The sequence below is a fragment of the Saccostrea cucullata genome, unplaced genomic scaffold (genome assembly GCF_032062105.1).
Source record: "Saccostrea cucullata isolate Sc308-1 unplaced genomic scaffold, CSIRO_AGI_Scuc_v1 ctg8585, whole genome shotgun sequence".
Taxonomy (NCBI): domain Eukaryota; kingdom Metazoa; phylum Mollusca; class Bivalvia; order Ostreida; family Ostreidae; genus Saccostrea; species Saccostrea cuccullata.
This window is the reverse complement of record NW_026926254.1, coordinates 1-6,532: the sequence shown is the minus strand read 5'-3', so window position 1 is coordinate 6,532 and position 6,532 is coordinate 1. Positions and strand designations below refer to the sequence as shown.

Below are 6,532 nucleotides of genomic sequence, written 5' to 3'. Positions count from 1 at the left end.
CAACTAGTATCCATGTTTTGCTCTGGAAAATCAAAGATATATGTCAGATCAAAAAGTAAAAAGGAGATGTACAGGTGCAACTGCAAATATGTAATAAATATTCTGTGGAAGTTTCATAAAATTTCCTTCAGTTGTATGAGAGGAGTTGCGGGTAAGAGATTGGTTCCCCAAAGCCTAACAGACGGGCGGACAGCTTGACAGACGGATGGACATACCGATTACTGTACAGTGGCGTAGCATCGTTTTTAGGGGAGCCAGCCAGAGAAAATTTTTGTTCACTTACCTGAAAAAGTTGACAAGCAAAAATAAAAATAAAAAAGGGAAAATGGTTGTCCAAAGTCGAAAATCCTATTTCGTAGGGGAGGGGGGGGGGGGGGGTAAAGGTAAATTTGTTCTGAGCAGTGTCAACTTTTACTACCAATTCTAATACTAATCTGGTACATCACTAACAGTGGGGGGGAGGGGCAGGCTTTCAATTAACATTTCCTTTAGTATGAATAAAGTTGGGAATAAAAACGGGGGGACGTAGCCCCCCCCCCCCCCGTTGCTACGCCCCTGCTATATACCCTCCCAGTGTATTTTAGACAACAGAAGATTGATCTCAATAGCCCTCGTCTTATACCATTTTAGGTATTAAATCACATTTCTTAGTTGCCTTTCTACAGTTTGAGAATCTGGGACGTTTTTTCAGGATATGCTTTGTATATCGTCTCGTTATGTAGCCTAGCTGTGGTCATTATCCTTAGTTGCAAATCGCACAAGTGCTCGTCACGTGGACAGGATTAACTTAATCTATATGTTTCTATTTGAAAATCACATAATATATAGATTGTATATATAATATTTACCTGAAACCGCTGTGTATAGAAATTGCAAATGACGATATACTTATGTCATTTTCAAATATGTCATTAAAATTAAACAAAAAATTCACCGAAATTAGCACGTTTTAAAAAAATGTCATATTTACTGTAATGACATTTTTTTAAACTTGCTAATTTCAGCGAATTTTTAGTTTTATTTTAATGAGAGTATTCAGGCACACATAGAAAAACACATGATTCACAAAATACACTATCCTTTAAAGAAGCGCCTATGTACGAGCACCTGTGGCAAATCGCAGCCAAATTTTGCGAGATGACGTCAAGTCACTCGTGACACAGCGTCGTGGGAAACATTAGGAGGCACAAGGCACACGCCACAGCAGAGAATGAGTTAGCAGCAGGGAAGCAATGATATTCAAACCTTCAAGATATAGGAGCCAGTGTTTAGAATGATACTGTATACCACTTCTTGCCATGATTGTAGACTTTGGAGAAGTTGTGAGTATATTTTTGCACAAATACATATGACAAGAATTCTGACTTCTAGGGATTTTTCGTTGAGAATGAATAATTGAAATCTTTCTTTGAAAACTTATGATCTTGAATTAAACTTTTATCTCTCTCTCTCTCTCTCTCTCTCTCTCTCATTTTTTTATGACTACATGTATCAAAATATATTTACATTTCCAATGTCTTTGTCTGAGATAAAATTACCAAATGTAAATGTAATTGATTTCCTCATGAATGTCCTTTGGCGCGGTTCCAAAAAAACCACGTGCAGGGCGGGACAGCACCTAGAGAGAAGCAGGCTTGGAGCCCGTGGCAGAATCAAAGCATGTAAATATAAGGAATAACTGTCAGATTTTTCAAATTCATGAAGATGATCAATGGATTGGCTTGTGTGATAATTTTATGCATAAACGCCTTCACGAAAAATAAGACAGTTATTCCTTAAGTGAATAGTAAATATGGGATTAATTACTAAACACGAATCAAGTAAACCAAATGAAAGGGCAAGCAACTCTATAGGTATGTATATTAAGAATGATGAGGCTCGAATAATAGAAGACAAATATAAAAGTAAAATTAAGACATTTTATTGAAATCATTCAAACAATAATATTTATTTTCAATTTGTTAATGAACAACAATTAGGTCATGTATGTTTTAGAAAGAGGAAATTCAAGTTTGTTTCTTTCGTATGAAAGCATCACCCAAAAAAGCATACAAAAGACAAATTTAAAAGTATACTAGTACACAATAAATAGGCAAAAGTTTTCCTAAAATTTAAATTTTAACTCAAGTTGAAACTGATTTTTTGTTTTAAAAAACACACGTCAGGTATTACATGCTACACTTTAAGTTATATTTATAGAAAAAGTATGATTTAATTTTAACAAAAAAATCAACAGAAAATCAACAGAATGATTGAAATGGATCTCAGAATTATATGTGTCAAAAAAGAAAATCGAACAGATGGTTTCAGATTTTTTGGGGGACACGGACTAACAAAATTTCATTGGCAAAAAAACTACAAGATTCAGTAGATGTCACCATATTTGACATTTAATATGACCTTGACATTCATTGTATACAAAAAAGCAGTCTTCTTATATATATGTGCAATAATATCAGCCCTTTACTATTTATGGATCAAATGTTAAGACTGCATGGATTTATTTTCACTTTTCAGCATAAAGACAGTTTTAAAGGTAGGCTCCAAAGTGACCAATACATAGGATGTCTCTGATTTTTTAAACATGCAAATATGATATGAAAACATTTCACTTATTGTTATTTTTCTTACAAAAATCATTGACAAGATCGGGATAAATTGTTATTTTTCTTACAAAGTTAATTTAAAGTATGTGTTATGTTCTACCATAATACTACATAATACAGCATTTCTAAATTAGCTTAACTGCCACTAAACAACTGTTAATGTTAATCTCACAAAGAAAGAAAAAAAATCAGTCATGTGCATAAAGCATGATTATATATACAGAAGTCTAGGACCATATGGAAATCTGTAACAATGCAATGAATTTCTTAAAAAAGCTTTTAATCATATGTTCCACCTCGTACCTTTAAGTTAAATTAGATCTATGGTTCAAATTATGATGATCGATATATAGCACAGTAAATACTAAATAAGACATTGAAAAAAGAGGTTTATCATGTATATATGCACATATTGCCTACAACAAATTTATTTGATACATTACATATTCTGAAATGTACAAACTTTTAATTCTTATAAAATTATATGCATAATTGCTACAGGAAATAAAAGTGACATAAATGTTTTTATGTATAAACCTGTAAACTAAATTTCATCAAGCTTAATTATTTTTTTGTCGCAGTTTCCTCAGCAACTACTCATTGCAGATTATGAAATTTTAGCAGACGCTTTGTTAAGGCATGCTGTATAGTGCAATTCATTTTTGTAAGATTCCAATGTCAACTTCCTGTTTAACCATTGGTCAAATTTTTGTTACAGTTTTTTCAGCAAGTACTCATCGCAGATGTCTCAAATTTTAGCACACTCTTTCTTTCAGCAAGTCATATGGTGGGATTCTTGCCTTACATTTGACATGGTGGGATTAATTTTGTATGAATTCATTGTCAACATGAGAAGGTATATTCACATCAGAGTTGGGGTGTTACAAGTAAGAAATCGCTGAAAGATTTTTTGTTGATTTAGATGAATGGTGTAGCCATTGTTTCTAAAAATAAAGATTTCCTTTAAAATCCTTTAAAATGCTTCTCCTCCTACAGTTTTTGTTTGATTTCAATATAATTTGAGACACAAGTAGACTATACACAGTGATATACAATTTAGTATATTGGTTTTTGATTTTGATGGACTCAATTTAATCATCATCATCATCAAAATCACTGTCAGACAAACTATTCAGTTCAAAATTTTCATTTTGCAGGAATAGCTGCAGTATTTCCTGGATATCCTGATCTTCATTGAGAACTGCATTTGTAAACTCTCGTTCAAATTCTTTGACGTGGGGAAGATAAGGTGTAAAAATTTGCTGCAGTCTCACAATTTGTTGTTCAACAAATATAGCCTCCTTTAAAAGCATAGACTGTTCTCCAGGTGTTGGCAACCGTTTTAAGTGATCTTTGATGATTTGATGCATGTTCAGAAAATAAGTTATCATTGATGACATTTCTGCCTGCAACATAACTTTTTCTTCTTCACACCTTTGTACAAATGTGTAGGAATGGATAATATCCTGTTTTTGCTGTTGTGGCATGGAAGGGTCAAAGTCATCCTCTGAAGCGAATACGGCATTAGATGGCAGATTTACCATGTCAAAGGAAAGGTGAGACGAACTGTTGACAGTGTTATATGCTAAGATTTCTTTATGAATCTTCTTGTTTAATGTTTTCAGTTGCCTCTCTATTTTGCTCGCAATGGACTGCCCTCCTATCAAACAAGAAGTAATAATAATGTGTAAATTAATTAAAGCAACTAAAAGACAATTTGAAAGTTTTGGTGTATAATCATTGTAAATGATTTAAAGGGAGCTTAGGACAAAGGTATTAAATCATGAATAAATATATTTTTAGTTTATAGTTGCTTACTTGCATATTTCTTTATTAAATTAAGCAGATAAAGACGCTCTTTTGCCATCTGGTGCAAAGAATTGAGATGGATTGATGCTTGTTTTTTCTTCCCACTTTTCAAGAGGTCTTGGAACAAAGCATTGGCAGTATTCCACCTGCAAGATATGCCAATCTTCTTCTCCATGTGAGCAAGTTCTTTATCAATCCTTGAAAATTATAAATAAGGATATAAGTAAGCCACCCTATTTGACATGAAAGGCATAAGATCAAAAGAAAATATATCCTTGTTTCCTGTCCTCTGACCAAAAATAGGGTAGGTAGGTAGGTAGGGAACATTTATTTTGAATAAAAAAATATTTAAACTCTGTCTCAATGAATGCAGTTCACACTACATGTAATAACATGAAAACAGTTTGTTATACGTTTAAACTAGAGGTACTGTTAGCGATGAGCTCACTAAATGATACGCCCCACCTCCATATAGTTATAATGGCGAAGTCCATGTTTTGCTGTGGCCGGGAAACCCAAAATATGTGTCTGATCAAAAAGTAAAATAGGAGACTCACAATGGCAATATGTTATTAAGATTCTGTGAAAGTTTCATCAAATTTCATTTAGTGGTAAGAGAGGAGTTGGGGATAAGAGATGGGTACCCTAAAGCGTAAAAGACGGACGGACAGACGAACGGAATTAACAATCACTATATACCCTCCTGCTTTTCTAGCGGGGGTGTAAAAAACATGAATAAAAGTATAGTAATTCAAATGTTTTGCTAAATGGGCATAAAAAATTCAATGTTTGGCTGCTAAGTGAGATGTTGGAGCGGTTGATGAGATATTTGACCACTTACATCACAGAATGGGTGGAGCTTATTCTCATTCTCATTTGTTGGTGTTCAGCAGTGACATACCTGATGTGTTACATCAGGGAAGACGGTACAAAATTAAAAAGAAATGGTATAACAGAACATTTTTTGAATATGTTCTCAGGCAAAAATGGTTTATCAATTTTCGAACCAAACAGTCTGCCTTGGGCCTAACAGCCTCGGGCAAACAGTTCAGTTCTTTGGTCCGACAAAAAGATGTTGCCCTAAAAGTAGGTCAATAAATGTATATTATTAACATTTTAGAAAGCAAGTTAATTTGTTATTACAGATTTATAAAGTAAAGGTATCCTGTACACTTGTGGATGTATTTTCTAGATTCTTTAAAATGATAACATTGATCATATACTTTTTTGAAGGGTATGACCAAGTTTTGTATTCAAACTCTTTTCAGATTCATCTGCAATAACTAAAATTATCGTTGGTTGACTTTAATATTTTAGGCAAATGAGCCCAGAAAAAACTAAAACATTGTAGGGTAAAATGTAGGGTGGTTTGGATGGATGACGGGAAACAAGTATATATTTTTTTGGTCTTAAATAGCTTATGCACTTCATATAATGTGCTGGAAATCATTGTAGATATTTCCTCATTGATCTTCAAAAAATTAAGTTTATTTCTTAAATGTTTTACCTGATTGTTTCTTCTGATTGTTCGGGTCTGAAAGATAAGTGATACAACAAATTAACAAAATTGTTCAAATCATGCCCCAATTTGATAGGCACTTGGAGTGGGCCAACAATATGGGATCTAAATTTTGCAGGATTTATTTAGAGACAGAGAGAAAGAGAAAATATTCCTCTAAAGAATAGCAAAGGCATGAATAATCATATTTTTATAGAAGTATCCTCAGGCAGTGGACATTCAACTTTTGTTCAAATCATGACCCCAAGGGGTAGGGCAGGGCCACAATTTGGAATCCAAGTTTTACATAGAAACATGTAGAAAAAATCTTCAAATTCTTTTCAAGAATAGCAAAGCTATGATTAGTCCTGTTCATATGGAAGCATTCTTGGGTAGTGTAGATTCAATTTTGTTCAAGTCATGACCCCTTTGGGTATAGGGCGGGACCACAATGTAAGTTAAAATGTGAAGGGCAATTAAGCCACAGGTAATCAAAGAAATATGCATGCATCCTTAGTGAAGATTCAAGTTTGTTCAATATTTTTAAATCATACCATCTCCCTTTTAAGGATTGGTTTAGACCACTACTGGGTTTAAACTTTTCAACCATAAACTGATT

The 6,532-nt window shown here is 33.5% G+C and overlaps 1 long non-coding RNA gene across 1 annotated transcript; it reads left to right on the top strand.

The window, feature by feature from the left end:
- The first annotated feature begins 1,822 nt into the window (after positions 1-1,822).
- LOC134271229 (uncharacterized) lies at positions 1,823-3,478 on the top strand. The gene is made up of 3 exons (XR_009992986.1): positions 1,823-1,853; positions 2,518-2,536; positions 3,383-3,478. It is a non-coding gene; the product is annotated as an uncharacterized LOC134271229 (long non-coding RNA).
- Positions 3,479-6,532: the final 3,054 nt, after the last annotated feature.